At 42.5% G+C, this 17835-nt stretch overlaps 1 protein-coding gene across 12 annotated transcripts in view; it reads left to right on the forward strand.

Annotated features, from left to right (window-relative positions):
- Positions 1–17835, forward strand: part of PITPNM2 (phosphatidylinositol transfer protein membrane associated 2) — a 211905-nt gene that overhangs the window by 13329 nt on the left and 180741 nt on the right. For all 12 annotated transcript variants that reach the window (XM_074972413.1, XM_074972414.1, XM_074972415.1 and 9 more), the window contains exon 2: positions 8703–8802. The gene's annotated coding sequence lies outside the window, so the exon portion shown is untranslated. The remainder of the gene's footprint in view (positions 1–8702; positions 8803–17835) is intronic.

A 17835-nucleotide genomic window follows, 5' to 3' on the forward strand; every position in this document is an offset into this window, starting at 1 on the left:
GTCCTGATCAGATGTTGTTGTGGGTTTTTCTCATTTCAACTGAAATGTTGTGCAGTAGTTACCACTTCTGCTTTAATTGCCACGTGTATTTGGAAAGGGGCAGAGACTGGAGCTGTTGAGGAGTTCTTTGCTTTAAACATACCCAGCTAGAGAGAGTGATCAGAAAAATCAGCAGATTAAAATAAATTTTAAAAGTAAAAAAGCCTTCCTAAAAGGAAGCTCTATGTACCAGCCAGAGCAAATCTTTTAGAAATGTGTACTAAGGGCAGTAACATTTTCATATATAAAATATGAGGTTCCCTCAGTGAGAACAAATGCGGAGCCCTCATCCAGCAGAAAGCAGCTTCTTCAATTGCTTGGCCCTTCAGAATCTCAGTGTCTGTGACCCCCATTGAGGATGCTTCCACTTGGGAGGATTTTTTCCACCCTTTTGTGGTAACTGTCTGTCTAATGTTAATTTAGGAGCTATGGCAGATCCTCCCCAGAGTCTGAGACTGTAACTGGCTGCCTCACTAGGCCAGTGTGGAGCAGTTACTATTGTTCTAGTAGGGGCATGGCAACAGAGGGGCCCAAAGGCCATCGTCCATTTTGGAAGGTGGGGTTCTGAACAGACTGGCTGCAGCTTACAGCAGGCTCTCATAATATTAAATACAAGTTCTCCCTGCTGTAATGAGAACACAAGGACCAGGGGAGTTAAGTCAGGATGTATGTGGGGCCTCCTCCTTTGCGGTGCTGAGTATTGCTGAAGTCAATGGGATATACATATGGCATCTTTAGTCTGTCTCCGTGCAGCCTAGCACAAGTTTGGCTCTCTGCCATTAATTTTATGAGAGGCCTGGAACAGTGCTTTGAGTACAGGGCCGGAAGACAGGAACCACTGGGTTCTGATCCTTGCTCTGATGCAGATTCCATCACTGACCTTGGGCCCATCGGTAACATTTTGGCCTCCATTTTGCCATAAGTAAAATGGGATAACCATTTGCCTACCTTGCTAGGGTACTGGGCTGGTTACTGTTTGCAAGGAGCTTTGAGAATGAAAATGCCATGTGAATGCTGAATGTCATTGTAGGCACTGCACAGTCCAAAGAGCTGTTCCTGGATGACATCTCTGCCTTGGTGCTCAGCCAAGGAGAGAGCTCTCCTCACCGTCACACAGCTGCTTCCTTTCCCAAACAAAGTGATGGGGAAACTCCATGCCAGGATGGTAGGCTGAGGATCCCTGCCTGGGTGGGGGTGGCGCGAGTCTGAATAATCTTACTCCACCAAGGAGAGAGAGACCTTCATCCTCCTAATTGTGTAAACAAATTTACCACATGAGCCTTGGGGGGCCCACTTGTATTCCCTCTCTGAGGGCCACATACAGGGTGTTACTCCATCCCCAGGTGTGGAGTAACTCTCTTGGGCTCCATAGCTGTAGTTGGGTGCAGAGGTCCAGCATATGGGGTTGCTTTGCGGTGAAGTGAGGTGTGCGGCTCAGTGAACTCCTCTTCCCTTCCCCGAGCTGCTTTGTCATTCTCCACCCCATCCCCCTTTCCCTTTATGCCTTGTGCAGCATCACATCCTTTCCATTGGATGGATCAGCCTGCAGCCCAACCAGTACCTTCAGCCTCTCAGACCTAGCATTTTCCTGAAGCCTGTGTATATTTTCTCTTGGCTCAGGCCCTTTGTGGGTGAAACCAGAAGCATCTCTCTGTTACTTAAAGTGTGTAACTGCAGCAGCACAGTAAAGGATCCAGATGCAAGTGAGGGAAGGGAAGAGCTGGGAACATCCCTTTCTGTGCACCTTCTATTATTTCTGCATTTATTGCCAGATTTAGCTTTCTTGTTATTAACTGCACGTGTTCCCCGGCGTGTTCTGCTGTCTCTTTTATCTCAATACAAGGTGCTTTTTGGTTTTGGATTTATTTATTCCTCTTTTAAACAAAAAGCCAAAGTGCTGGCAGCAGCTTAACTAGTTATAGCCGGATATGGCCTGTTAGGACCGATTAAAGGTCTGATAAGACAGGGAAAAACCCTTTCATTTCAGGGTAGGCAACTACTGTGAATGCCCAGCCAGAGAATGTTGCTTGCAAATTGTGCATGTACAGTATTGGGCAGCAGCTGACCTCTATGAGGATGTAACATATTATTATAGATTGTACAAAATCATTAGACTGGGCTATAACAGCTGCGCTGTTTGGAACTATTTCATTTACCCTTGGAAAATTGCACTGTGCCCACTCTTATGGGGATGCAGAAACGGAACAAGGATCTTTTTTCCTCTCTTCCCCACTCCTTTCTCGGTAGCAGTGTAGCAGTGTTCTTCTGTTGACCCTCCCTGTTATCACATGCTAGAGTCCTGCATAAAGCTACTGACTGATTGTGGCAGGTGTGGTTTGTTAACTCTGGTTAAAAGAAGGTGAAAGTACCCTTCTAGGCACAGGGAACTAGGGCACAGAGGCTTCTGCCGGGAAACCGTAGGAATGGCCAAGCATAGGGACAAGGCTGAGGCTTATGGTGTATTGTTATATTTGTTTAAACTAATGATAAACCCAAATGTCAGGTGGGGACCAAACTTGGTATGCAGTGTTGTGTTGTACATAGGGCACTAGAATGGAAATTGGGAGTCTTTGGTTATGTTCCAAGCTCTGCCAGTCATCTGTTGCCTGACCATGGTGAGTCACTTCCCCTCTTTGTGCTTCTGTTTCCCCTCCCACCCTTTGTCTTCTCTATTTAAATTGTAAGCTCCTTGGGGCAGGGACTGTTGTATGTCTGTACTACATTTGGCCCTGATTTTGGCTTGGGACTGTAAGCGCTACCATAATCCAAATAAATATTTGGTCCATGGTATACCCCAGTGGCTGTCAACCAGGGGTATGTAGAGGTCTTCCGGAGGTACATCAGCTCATCTAGATATTTGCCTAGTTTTTCAACAGGCTACATAAAATGCACTAGTAAAGTCAGTACAAACTAAAATTTCATACAGACTGACTTGTTTATACTGCTCTATATACTATACACTGAAATGTAAGTGCAATATTTATATTCCAATCGATTTATTGTATAATTATATGGTAAAAATGAGAAAGTCAGCAATTTTCCAGTAGCAGTGTGCTGTGACGCTTTTTTTGTATTTTTATGTCTGATTTTGTAAGGAAGTAGTGTTAAAGTGAGGTGAAACTTGGGGGTACACGAGACAAATCAGGCTCCTGAAAGGGGTACAGTAGTCTGGAAAGGTTCAGAGCCACTGGTATACCCTGTTGTATTTGTTCTGTTCACGGTGGGAACTCCACCCATTCCCCAATAAAAAGGTACTTGTGTGTGACACTTAGGATATCTCTTAGGGGGAACAACTGAGAACTGCAGCACAACACATCAGTTAAGTAGACAGGCCTTCAGAAGCCAGCCAAAAGAATGTTATAATTAGTTTCTTTCCATGGAAAGATAAATGCCAGTTCTATTAGTGTAGTGCAGCGTTTTCAATATTTGTGCTAAAAATGAGCAACTCACCACCTGCTGGGTGGCACCTCATCCTAACTGCAAAATGTATTTACATCTGAATCTATCTACTAATAGCTATGGCTGCTTTAATCATCTTCTGCATGGTATCATGATGCTTTTGAACCTAATTTTGTGTGTGTGTGTGTGTGTGTGTGAGAGAGAGAGAGAGAGAGAGAATCTTAAGAGGTGCTGAGCAATCCCAACTCCCATGGAAGTCTGAGAGAGTTGGGATTGCTCAGTACCTCTCTGGATCAGACTCCTAATTGGTGGTCAGTAAATATGCTATCATGTATTAGCATTTCTGTGTTTTTTCTGGTGTGAGCCACCTTGACCCAAATGTCTCCCTGGTGCAACTCCACTAAAGCCTTCATGGTTGCAGCAAGAATGAATTTAGATCCATGTGTTTAAGAAGACACTATCATGGTATGTCTTTATAATGAAGATGCAGTGGATAAAAGTTGATGCTTTTTTTTTTTCATTTAAAATAACAATCATTTTCTTATTGAACTTGGGTTTTTTAAATTAAATACATTTATCTTTTAAAAAATAAACATGTTTAAAATTAAATTTGAAATTATCACAGGCTATGTAAAGGCCTAAACTTAATATAATCTACTAATTGTTTAAATTTTTCAAAAAATTGCAGCACCCTTCTGCAAATTGTAATGAATTAAAGGGTGCTCCTTTTTTAAATTATATATAGATTAAAGGGGTGTGGGGATCTTTAACTTTTGAGGACAATTCAAACTATGTCACAATGTCCTGTACTGTATTAAGTAAAAAGAAAAGGAGTACTTGTGGCACTTTAGAGACTAACCAATTTATTTGAGCATAAGCTTTCATGAGCTACAGCTCACTTCATCGGATTCATTCATGAAAAGCTTACGAAAGCTTATGCTCAAATAAATTGGTTAGTCTCTAAGGTGCCACAAGTACTCCTTTTCTTTTTGCGAATACAGACTAACACGGCTGCTACTCTGAAACCTGTATAAAGTAAGTATCTCTGTTATTTTCAGTCTTTACAATGGAGGGAATGCTGGTATTTAAATTTTTCCAATGTAAGTACTTTGTTTCTTTTGTGCAGAAAAGCTTTTGCCTTAATTTCTTTTGGTTTCATTTTAGTTAGCAGGTGCAGAGAGAATATTTTCTTCATGTAGACTAGTTAATTCAAACTTGAGAAGCTGATAGGGAGTTGAAAAAGCAGGAATGCTCATTTTCCTCATCCAATCTATGAATAAAAAAACAGGTGGGAGAGAATGAGGTCTACTAATTCTAAAAATGTGAAGGACATGGCAACAGGTTTTCAATGGTATTTAGGCAGAGAGGCACCTAATAGGATTTTCAAAAAGTGATTCCCATGGGAGTTAGGCACCTAATCTGTTTAGACACTTTTTGAAAATTCCACTAGGAGCCTAGCTGCACCTTCAGGCACTTAAACACTTTTGAAAATCTGGCTCATGGTGACCAGAAACAAGTTAGTCAATTCACTAACTGCAGATGATATTTCCTTTATTTAATAAATCGGTTAGTTTAAAATGCAAGGCATAATTTGATAAATGTTTTTTATGTAACTAGCACATTTAAGGTAGTTTTAGTTAACTCATAAAAACTAGTTTAAAATGCTGCTTTTGTGCATTTTTAATTGAATTCAAATTTTCATCCTAATGCAAGTGAGAAAGAAATCATGAGTAAAAAAAATTACCATCTAGTCATGTAAATAGAAAATGGTGAATGACACATTTTTTAACAAAAAGAAAAGAAGTACTTTTGGCACCTTAGAGACTAACCAATTTATTTGAGCATAAGCTTTCGGGAGCTACAGCTCACTTCATCAGATGCATACTGTGGAAAGTATAGAAGATCTTATTATATACACACAAAGCATGAAAAAATACCTCCTCCCACCCCACTCTCCTGCTGGTAATAGCTTATCTAAAGTGATCACTCTCTTTACAATGTGTATGATAATCAAGTTGGGCCATTTCCAGCACAAATCCAGGTTTTCTCAGGTAGCCTATTTCCCCTTGTTCCCCCCCCCCCCCACGTTCTTGTTAAACCCTGGATTTGTGCTGGAAATGGCCCACCTTGATTATCATACACAATGTAAGGAGAGTGGTCACTTTGATAAGCTATTACCAGCAGGAGAGTGAGTTTGTGTGTGTGTGTGGGGGGGGGGTGGGTGAGAAAACCTGGATTTGTGCTGGAAATGGCCCAAGTTGATTATCATACACATTGTAAAGAGAGTGATCACTTTAGATAAGCTATTACCAGCAGGAGAGTGGGGTGGGAGGAGGTATTTTTTCATGCTTTGTGTGTATATAATATCTTCTACACTTTCCACAGTATGCATCCGATGAAGTGAGCTGTAGCTCATGAAAGCTTATGCTCAAATAAATTGGTTAATCTCTAAGGTGCCACAAGTACTCCTTTTCTTTTTGCGAATACAGACTAACACGGCTGTTACTCTGAAACCTGACATTTTTTAACATGATAAAAAATGTAAAAATTAAGAATCTGAGCAAATGTATGTTAAGCTACATAATTCCTTAAATAAAATGTGTGTAGATACAGTGTAAACTTGATTAGCAAAAAGAAGTACCAACATTTAGTGTAAAGGCTATATTTGCATTGCAAATCAACATATTTGAATGGTCATGATAGCCTAGCAGGACAAACTTTTCTTTTGGACCATATACAAACGCAAAACAAAATTAAAATGATTTAAATCAAGGTTTCCTGGTTGCTTATTTAAATCACTTTAATTTAAATCAAGCCTCCTGAATGAGGGTAGGAGGTAATTCCTGTCGACTTTTGTCTGGTTTCAGATTCTTGCAAGCCTGAAGCTGAAATCTATCAATATATGTTTCTTTGTTGGCACCAGGGTTAGCATTTGGGACTGCCTGACTGTTGTTCCTGTTGTCTGATCGCTATGCCATGTCGCCAGAGTTGCAGCTCAATTTCTAAGTCAAATTGCATCCATTAATAATAGTCACAATACCAAAGGTTTGTATATAGGTTAAATAACTTTCTGTCGAACTGTTGTAGCGTTTTTATCTGTGCTGGGAAAGCAGAAGTGGTGTTTGGGCTCCATGCGATTGGCTGAGCTGTGAATCGGCAGATGAAGTTAATAAGCATTTGAGGACTAAATATATTTTAAGCTGTCTGGCTGTTTGATGTCTGTGACGACTCTGAGACTAATGGACCTGAAACATTGCTCATGCTTGCTCTTTCTCCAGCGTGACTGTGACCCGCGCAAGCACGTTAAATAGCTTTGTATGAAGGTACAAGAGTAAACTGCAATTAAAATCTATTTTGGTAAGGTATAAATCAATCCTACTAACCGTGGCAGGGTCAGCTAAATAGTGTACAGTGTAGTGATTCCACGCCTGGCTCGGTATGTCCTGCCTTCTGGCTCATAATCCATGTTCCAGTCCCAGAGTTGCCGTGCATGTGTGTAGTCTGTTCTGGTAGGCGTGTGTTCCAAGGTAGCACCTGCCAGGATAGGTTGTACTTCATGTTTGATCTACAGGAGGTTTTTTTGGGGGTGTGTGTGGGGGGCGGTTTGAGGGCGCCCACGTATCTCTGCTGTGAGTGTGTGTGTGTTGGGGAAATGCTTGTGCTGCCATGAAGTGTTTTTCTCCTGCTATGTAACGCAGGGGCGTAGAGTCCAGGATAGGGGCCAGGATCACCTGCGCTGGCACAAGTTACAGCTCCCAGTGTCAGAAAGGGCAGTTGGGCAGTCCCAAGCTCAAAGGGATGATGTTTCCACTGCCCCCCTGGAAGTTCTGCTGAGGTAAGGCAGCTTTAACAGGAGGCCAGTTAATGGGGGCTGCCGTGTGGATGCATTGAATTGTGCATCACCACTCCCTTGGCATGCCTGGCTATGCCACCTCACCGCCACACCCACCTCTGAGATGGTGTTGGCTGGCTGTTGGCCTTGTGGCAAAGGCGGATGCATGCAGGTGGCAAAGGCAGATGCATGCAGATGCCTGGTGTCATTGCTGTCTTCCCTCCCCTCTCTGGACTGCCCACTGCTGGGAGCCTTTGTCAGGGTCTGTGCTGGCTGCCTCTGGGAGAAAGGGATTAAGGAAGGAGTCAGGAGCAGAGGTGTGGATGAGGCCAAAGTTTTGTAGGGCTTTGAAGAGACATAGAGGAGCTTTACTCTAATGTGGGAAAGGGGCAAGAAGCAAGTGGAGTGAGGATTGGCGGGACTGGGGAGGGGTGTGTGTGTGTGTGACCTGATGTACTGATCAGGCACTTTAAAAGAATGCATTAAAAATGATCTACAGTAGTTAAAAGCAATGCTGAGAGTCCACCCAAAGGAATCTCTTTAAAAAGGTAATAGGCCACTTGCCATTATTAAACTCCATGAGCTACTTAGGATATAATTGTTCTATTACGTTCCTTGTAGATCTCTCTCAGCTCTCCTGGCAAAGGCAGCCTGCGGGGCCAGGATACCAGTAACCACAGGCTGGGGCAGGGAGGTGGAAGGGGTGGTGTCTCAGATATAAATTCCCCATCTCTGCCCCAGTACAGGAGGGGAGCCGACATCTACCTGGCTTGAGGCACTGAAAACTCTCACTTCCCCTGGTAGCTCAGCCCTCTCCCCTTTCACTGTGCTGCTCCTCTTGCAATACTAGGGGGAAAGAACCATCTCTCTGTAGTAGTACTGGGAGGTGCTATTTTTCCTTACTCCTCCCCTGCCTGTGGAAGCGAATAGCTTCTATAAAGACAATTCCAGCTCTCTTCCCACTCTTAAAGCAACGTGTCCTGCCTTATCTCAGGGGAGCTGTTTAGTAGACTGCTGCTATGTGAATTTTTTCTTCAGCAACATCCACGCTATATATCTTACATCATTCAGCACCCTGCGTGAAGTAGTAACCTTGCATGGGGGATTATGATTATCTTATGCAAAGAGAGCACATGGTAGTGGTCAGTGCAATAATTTTTTTTTTCTTATTTTAAATTTTCATGAGTTAGAGATTACGATGACTCATGGCTTCGAATGAGCTGAAATCCCTAAGGTGCCTGTTACCGCCTACTATCATGTATTGAATTTCTAACATACTGGAGGGATGTCTGCAGAGAACTATGATGTACAATTATAAAAGGTTATAGCTTCATGTTGTTTGTACAGGAGCTATTAGCATGGCATAACTTCACTCTTGCTGTTAATTTCCCAGCGGCATGGTTGTTAAGTACATGTTTTTTATTTTCTCTAGGATGTTGACATATGTGGACCAACAGTGACATCCTACATCAGCAATGCTGCGTTGACTCCCTGCTGCATTCAGAAGTATCCAGAGAGATTTCATACGTAAGGTATGTTCTGACAGTTCCATTGAATTTCAGTTCTCTTTCTATTAAAAAAAAAAATTATTCATACACTACTGTGGGGAATGGCAACCATCTCTGGGGAACAAGTGGTTAGCCTCAGCTCAGGTTCCTCAGCGGAAGGGCTATGCAATGGAATTTCAAAGAGTGGCTGCTTGGGTAGCCTTTGGGAAGGTCAGACTCCGTGCTTAGCGTCACAGGAGTAGGTTGTCCTGTGCTGAGTTAACTTGTGTGTATTTTCTGGTTATAATTGTTCTCCTTTTGAAGAAAACTTTTGCTGAGTGTACCTGTGCTTTTTGTTTCTGTTCAGTCAACACCCAGAGCTCTCTTAGGTTTGTAAAGTGGGTTCACTAAAGGGATGCTACCAAATAGGTTTCAGAGTAACAGCCGTGTTAGTCTGTATTCGCAAAAAGAAAAGGAGTACTTGTGGCACCTTAGGGACTACCAAATAGGTTACTCCCCAAATTTAGACCTAATATATTTAAAAAACAAACAAACAAAAAAACCCCAAAAACCCCTCATACAAATATATTCATTTTTCTTCTTCTTTTAAAAAATCAGTGAATATAAGTATTTTGTTTTTAATTTTAAACCAGGCAGTGTTTGGAACCTGAATACTGTAATATTGTGTTAAGTGCAAGTAATCCAGAAAGCAAATAGAAATTGACAGGCTTATGTTCATTTTCCAAGCAGACAGAAATTGCAATTCCCCCCCATCCCCACCCCAAAACAAACAGCACAAATGGTGAGAAGTTGGAATTCTTTTTCTGTTAGGATAATTAAAGGTATCAAGCGATGTTTTTTTCTTTTGTAATGACATAGTACATTGCAATTACATTGTGATTTAACCTTGTGGTGTATTCCTTTAATGTTTGTTTTAAATATTTGGTGATTTTCATTAAATGTCCTTCATGTTAGTTTTACTGTCCTGACTCATATTTCTAAAACTGCCTATGGAACTAGCAAATGTACAGGCGTTCTGCAGCTAATTTACTTGAAAGTAGGTGTGGCCTCAGCATACTCTTTTGACTATTCATGACTGTTCTGCTTGAATCTGTTGTATTTTCCCACTTCCCTTACCCCATTCCCCCAAGCCCCATTAAAATTTGTACCAACAATGGTTTAACTTTTATCTCTAGTCAATGTTTCCCTTTGGAATGATGTCTAGGGTGCTGCAATCTTGCATTCTGCTGTTGTATACTAAAATTCGGGGCTGCTGACCTTCAATTCAAGAGCAACTGGAAGCAGGCACAGGGTGGACAAGTATAGTTGTGAGAGCACCAAGGCTGAGGAGCACCAAGTTGCTTTCAGTGATTCTGGATTCACACCCTCAAGGCATTGTAGTTATTCTGAATGTTCACAGTTGTGAGTGAAAGCATAATCTGGCCTTGAACTAGCACTTGGGTGCCTCAAGCAGAAGTCACTGAAGACAAAGGGCCACGTGGTACCCTTAGTATTCTACTGGAATAAAACCCATGGGAGAGGGAGAGAGAGCCCAGGAAATTGAGCAGCATTCACCTTGGAGCATCTCCTCCTGATACTCCCCAGAAAGTCTGTGGGGCCCAGATACTGGTATGGTAACTGTTCCTAACCTTGCAGAAGGCTTGAGCCTCTTTGGGACCCAGCTTCTCTCCTGGGGGAGCCATGCTGCCATTAGAGTATCCCTCCCTACTGCAGCCGTGCAGCAGGAACCATGGATGGGTCTCTCTGGGAGTAAATACCACTGTTAGCAGCTTAACAGCAGGGTTAATGCTCTTAGCAGCACAAATTTTCACTCCTATCCACAGGGCCCTGGGAAGAGCCTCCCCTGAGCCTCCCCTGTGTGGTGGAGGCATTGAAGGGCCTCCACTTGCTTGGAGGAAGGGCAGGAACAGGCTCTGCTCTCACTTCCCATGGGTTTAAGGGGCTTTATGTCCTAGTTCCTGCTCCTTTGCTCACCTCTGAGCTGTGTAATGGAGGAGAATGTGGCTCTGTAAACTAGTGACAAGCAAAGGAAGGCAAATGCAGTGTCATCCCATTTTCAGGGTTAGCTTTGCCCTGTGGGCTTAGCCCCATGCCTTTCACTCACCTGAAGAGATTAATGTATCAAGAGGCCTGAGTGTTTCTCTGTAAAACAGACACAAAATTGGTCGTCAGTTACTTAGAGAGCAAGGAAATGCTACCTTTACACGCAGCAAAATGAAGCTGCACAGTGCGGGTCGCTAGGAAGCTGCAAGGAGTGAGGAATATCTATGGCTCGGCAGGGTAAGTACGTAAGGGAATAAAATTGGCTTTAAAATGATGGTGAATGCGGCACTCATGAAAACAAAGGTCTAAATGGCATTGGCCAGAAGTAGGAGCAGTTGGATGCAGGCGCTGGGTAATTTTCCTACTGTGCTCTACCACTGTCCCTGTGCCAGATTCTGTTGTTCAGTCCCTCAGGGACTTGTGACCAGACTGCCAAACAGAGCAAATAATGTGAGGGGGTGGGGGGAAGAGGGAGCTGCCTTAAGGCTGCTCCTCTGAGGTGCTGAGGATCTTCCATCCCCCACTGCCCTCAGCACCTTACAGGGTTGGCACCTGAGAGAAACCATATCCCACCTCCATGGGGGCATTATAATTAAAATACAAGAACTGGGCTTGATTCACAAGAACAGAGCTGGCCCTGTGGGTGTGCAGGCTGAGTGTCCATGTGTGGTGCCTCCACCCTGTGGGTGTGCAGGCTGGGAGGCAGCACCCGTGCTAGGGGACAGAGGTTGCTGGTACGGAGTGCCTGCTGCACTAGCAGCCTAACCGGTCCTCCCTGCTCCCTTGCTCCTACCTGTTCTGAGGGACAAAATTTCCTCATTGCCCTTCCACCCTTCCCTGAGCCTCAGAGGGGAGGAAACGAGAATGTTCCCCTCCCTCATACTCATGTCGGTTAGTCTCTGCCTATACCTCTGTTGGGCGGGAGGGCAGCTGGGAGCTGGTGTACAGGAAGGGAATGTGGAGGGGTGACAGACCAGGAGTCGGGGGTTATGTGGGGAGGGGCAGCAGGAGTGAGGTATGAGGGAGGGCAGGAACGGCTAATTGGAGGCAGGGCTCTCGTACTCTGGGGAAGCTGTGCCCCCTCTGGGCAATTCACATGTCTTAAAACAACAATGCATAGAACCACCCCGGAAAGGGAAGTATAAATTACACCTGAATTGGCTCTTCCCCATATATCCTGGTTGTGCCCCCTTTTCCAGCCTGCACCAGCACTTCTTTGGGCTGCACTGTTGCCCTAAGCCCCCAGTAAGGCAGGTGGGCACAGCTGAGTTGGGTTGCCTGAACCAACCCTGCAGCAAGCTTTCCCCTGTAGAGCCCTGGGCCTCTATGTGGGAGTAAACCAGGGCTGAATCTAACCCTTGGCATATGCTGTACTAAGCAAGAGTCTTACAGTTATGTGGTCTGAGGAAAGTGGTCTGAGCATCACCCATAGCATGAGATGTAGGCCACTTTAGAAGATGACTCTAAAGGCAGATGAATGGATCAATACAACACAATCTGTTTTTATGCAGAATCTTTGATATGAAGTATCGCAAGCCATTTTACGAGGAGAGTTAGATCAAGGTGATAAACTTCAGAGAGCTGGGTGACAGCCACTCTCCAAAAGACAGAGAACTGGACTCTGTGTGGAGATGCAGCTGAGCAAGATAGGAGAGAACTGCAATTTTAAAAGCGTTTAAGGTGGTGCCTGTTAGCACAGCAGCTGTTGAGTTACAGTGACGGGAGAGGAGAAAGGAGTCGGTAATAGGAGAGACATGAGTGTGGATAACTTGTGGTAAGGGAAGTGGATTATGAGCAAATTGAATTGGGTATGGTATTAGTTCTCAGCAGAGGTGAGCAATCGGGTACAGGGTGCCTCTCTTTAAAAGACTATGACTTCAGCCTGCACTGATGTTTTTAAATCTCTAGTGGAAATAAGAGTGTGTTAACTTTTTCCCCCCTTCTCATTGTCGCAGTAAAAGCACTAGGCGTGATGAGCTGTTTGGACACCCAGTGTAACGGGGAGGAAAGAGCTGACGACACTGGTGTGGTTCTAACCGCAACATCAACTGACAGTAGTTTCCTGTTACTGGTGTAACTCCATATAGATGTGAACTTTCTTCATCTGTGTGCTTGTCTCTCTCTCATTTGTTAATTTTTGGCTAAGGTTCTGTTAATTTTGATTAGGGATGGTTGTATTTTTCATTTTTTAAATTTATTTTATTTTATTTTATTTTATTTTTTTGCACCTTTGTCATACTTGTGTTTGGAGGGTGAGGTAATTATAGAACTCATTACTATCAAACATTTAAGAACATGAAAACAGACATCTGCACCTCTCTTTTACAGATAACAATAACAAAGCCAACAAACAACCCCTCCCAAAAAGCATGCCAGGCCCCAGTTTTGCAATCAGATCTGCACATACAAAGCCCTACTGGTTTCAGTGGGACTCAGTGGTCATAAAGATATACCTGTGGGGATCTGATTACAGGATTGGGGCCTCTGATTTCACCCTTTCCACAGATTCATTTCATCCCCTCCTTAATGTGTAAAATATCGCAGTTGCAAAAACTAGAGCATGCTCTCTTCTGCCATTCCAATTCCAGCTGGAAAACTTGGTCAGATCCTTCCCTTGTGGTTTGTGATATTGTAAATAAAGGCTTGGGGAGGTCGCACGTTTTCCAGCTACAGTTATTTTGATTCCAAGGCTGCAGGGCGGAAATTAAATTGAACTGTTCTGGGTTGTTGTGGGAAAAGTATAATTATTATGGGAAAACAATGGAAAAAAGACCGTCCCAAATAAGACCATTCCTTTCTGACCAGAGCTTCGTCTAGGGACATGAGGCCAGAAATATTCTAAGGTAGGCACCTTAAGAAAAGTGACCTGATTTTCCAAAGGTTATGAACATGTGCAGCTCCTGCTGACCTCACTGGCATTTATGGATGCTTCTGAAAAGTAAACTATTTATCCTTGAGAGCATAAGGACATAATTCTGCAAATATTTGTGTATGTGAGTAACTCTAACCATGCCCATAGTGGCACTAACACATGAGTAAATTTACTCAAAAGCATTAATGTGTGTCAGTCAGACCTTTGAATATGGAGTTTTGGAAAATTTTGGTTATAGGTCTTATCAGGTATGACACATCCTGTGGTCCGTTTAGTCCAGTACCCTGCCTTAGGTAGTGAGCAATATCTAATGCTGAGGGGATTAGGGTAGAGGGTGCAGGGGGAATGCATTATATAAGAGCTGTACGATTTTGTGTTTTGAAAACTTGTGCTGGTTTTTACTAGTAGATATAAACTCTCTTGTGCTGAGCCATGATTTATTTGTTTTTGTTATCGAAGTAAATGCCTGTTTCATCTATCTGCCTGTTTTTTGTCTCCCCCTTCTGTGTCGGTGTTTGAAACTTTCTGGTAATAAGTATTCACAGGAGAATATTGTTGGTCTTTAAACTACTATTTCATGTTGTTAGTTTAGATATTTATATTTAATCCTGTTAGGATTTACTAAGAGTCAAGGGATCACAACAAGGCTATTGGGGCTTTATTACTGGCTGATATGCCGTGTGATGTTAATGTTGGCTACAGCACTGCAAGTTTCTCTGTGTTGGTCCCAGGATATGGAAGAGGCAAGGTAGGTCAGGTAATATCTTTTATGGGACCAGCTTCTGGTGGTGGAAGGTACACGTTTTTGAGCTACACCGAACTCTTCTTTTCTACCAGCAGAAGTTGATCCCATAAAAGATATTACTTCACTTACCTCATCTCTTTAGAGTAACTAACAATTACTAGCAATTTCGTGTTACTGTTTGTTGTTATTGTTGCTTTTATTAGATATTTACCAGGAAAAGGTCTTTAAATAAAACTGCAAAGATTTTTCTTGGTGCTTTTCTTTATCAAAACAGGATATAAAGTGTGAATGCCATTTGTCACTTGAATCTTGCATTGTAGCTCAGTGCTAGAGAAGTCAAATTTGACATAAAATTTATATAGCTCTAAAAGTGCAGCAGGAAATAGATTTGGTGAAAATACATTCTACATATAGATGTTAATTTTGTGTCTGCAGGACAGGTTTTAGATACTTACTTACTTAACCTGATTTTGTTCTTAGTGGGCACATAATTCATGGACATAAAAATAATGGCCCAGTTTTATCCCTGCTGTAACTCCATTGACGTCACTAAAGTTACAGCAGGGATGATTTGGCCCAGTTTCTTTAAAAGTAAGACCTGATGAGCAAACCCTTAAGGAAAAGACCTATAGAGAATGATTTCCCTGGGACAGGATAAAAGGGATCTAATTTTCTATTAAATTCTATAGGACCAGTTTTGGTTCCATACCTATGAAATTAGATAGGACCCTTTCATAAGGGAAGGGTGTAACATGCACTTGCAGTCTGGAGGTGTCACAAGTGACACCAGGGAAAGGTTAATCAGTTCAGAGCATATCCACTTTAAAGGGACAAATTTAGAACTAGTCATGTACATGGAAGTCAACTGGGTTGTATCCCCTACAACAGGTTTACATTTTGCATGTTGAAAGACCCAGTAGAGCAATTTACTCTGTTATCCCTCTTTCTTAAGAAACAATATTCTGAGACATGTAATCTTGAACCAGGTTTTAGAGAAGAGACTGTGTCTATTATTGAGATGCCAAGTTTTCCTTTTCCCTACTGCCTTCTAGAACTGTTGTGGCTGAAGTATACCAGGTTAGAAACCAAAGACACAATAGCTTCCACCTGCCCTGTTTCCAGAATTTTGTCCTGCTGTGGAATGAGAAGGCATAGGTAATACTGAAGGCAAAAAACAATACTGACCACTACAGAAATATAAATAACAGTTGTCTTAACTCTCCCCGTCTCCCCAACCAAAAATAAAAACCCAGCAAAACAACCTCCTGTATTTGCAGGCTTAGCATAAATTGAAAACTGGGACAAGTACTATGGACATTTAAGAGTTGCTGGTCATTAGCGTCTCCCAGCTCCTTTTGAGGGAGTTGTAGATACCCAGCACTTCTGAAAATTGTGCCACTAATTCATAAAGTGATTATTTTGGTTCAGAGCCTATTGGCAATATTTAGGAGAAGAAATCTTTAGAAAAAGTGAGGCCTGTCGTAACTGATTAAATTTCAGAGTACGGGTTCAATTCGGCTCTTGAAATGCTGATTTTTGTTGTATAGGGTAGCTGTGCAATTGGGAACTCATTAAGCTATGGGTTCTTGGCACTTTAGATGGCAACAGCTATATCTGGTCAAGATCTAGTTAGCAACTTCTTTTTTTAAAGCGTTCTTGACCTCTTGCACTACACCAGATTATTCATTTCAAGGTGAGTACTCCTGGACATACAAGTAATTCTCCATGATGAAGAAAATGGTTTTCACATTTTTGGTGAAATAATTCTCCGAGCATGCAAAGCAACTGGATTGCAAAAGAAATACCTTGCTGATTTAGGGGCCAGTGTTTCCTTCTGTGTATGTGAGTGCATGCACTGTAAGGGAATTCAAGCGGGCAGGCTTTTCAGCATTTTGCTAGAGCACTACAGAAAGTGCCATTGACTAGTATAAACAGTGAAAAAACTGCCAGAAGCTGGAACTGGACAACAAGGGATGCATCTAGCACTGGCCATTGTTGGAAGAGAGGATATACACGGCTAAATGGACCACTGATCTGACCCAGTATGGCTGTTCTAATGTTCTTATGGTCTGTTTTCTCTCCTCACCCCACTTTAATTTTCATACTTATTTTGTTAGCTTCCTTAACTCCAAATGGAAAATGTGTACTCCTTTATGGTGGGAGGGAGCTCTTAGTGGGGATGATAGGTTCTAGAACCTAATCTTGAGTGTTTCTACTGTTCTAATCTCTGCTCAAGTGCATGGGCTCATTTTCTCCAGTGGGACCAAGGATAGACAAGGCATTTAGTTTGCAGACGTTTTTCATATCCATTTTGTATATGAAAATACCACCCCTTTTTTCTAGCTTGAGGAAGGGTGGGGGGTTGTGACTCCATCTGGTACAGCAAAGAGTTGACCCCCTCCTTTTCTAGCCCTTTATACCTCCTATAAGGGGGGGACGATGGGGTCCCAGCAACCAGATGGCTGGGGCCAGGCTGGGGTTTTGTGGAAATCATTAGGGGAAGGGAGATGACCTGTACTGTACAATTTGTTGCTGGGTACTCCCAGATATGTCAAGAGAATAAATTTGTGGCAAGTATACCACATCCATTGCCTCCTGTCTTTCTCCTGGGGTGGCTGGATGAGGTTATATGGCATTGAATTAGACAAAGGGCAAAATTTTCAAAAGTGTCTTACAAGCCTTGAGTCACTTTTGAAAAATTTGCCCTTGCCTATTTCCAAAAAAAGAGGATGCTTAAAGTACCCATAAATTCTTTAGCTGTAGCATTCACTGTGATGGTGTTTGCAATGAATTTATAGGACTTGTGGACAGAGAGCCCCCGATGTAACACTTTTGACCACAGAGAAGTTAAAACAGATCTGAATTTTGCTCAGTAGGTTTGTCACATCGTGTCCATGTGAAATGGTGCATTAATTAAAATCATAGCAGATTCAAACGTAGATAAACTAAGAGTTATAAGCATTGGATTACTGCTGAAGAAAATAGAATGGCACTGGTAGAATGCTGCTCTGATACATTTATTGAAACATTAATAAGTCTTTGGGTGGGTTTTTTTGGTTTAAAAATAGTGGCCAAAGTACTGTCCTTCAACGGATACCTGCCCTCTCTCAGAATATTCCCAACCCCAAGCATTGAAAAATCATGAGTCTGGCCCCAAAAGATGATGAGAATTTTAAAAAGAGTAAATTATTTTTTTTATTTGCCTTTTTGGTGTATGAGTTTTAGGTATCTCATTTTTTTTCAAGGTTTTCTCAGCAACCATGAGGACAAGAAACAACATTTTAACATGAAAGCTGAGATCGTTGTGCAGTGTAATAACATGATTCCAGGAGCTAAGCCTCTTAAGAAAAATGCCAGATGTTACAAGACTTGTGATAAAATTGTGAGAGTTGTCAAC

This window comes from Natator depressus, chromosome 15, assembly GCF_965152275.1.
Source record: "Natator depressus isolate rNatDep1 chromosome 15, rNatDep2.hap1, whole genome shotgun sequence".
Classification (NCBI taxonomy): domain Eukaryota; kingdom Metazoa; phylum Chordata; order Testudines; family Cheloniidae; genus Natator; species Natator depressus.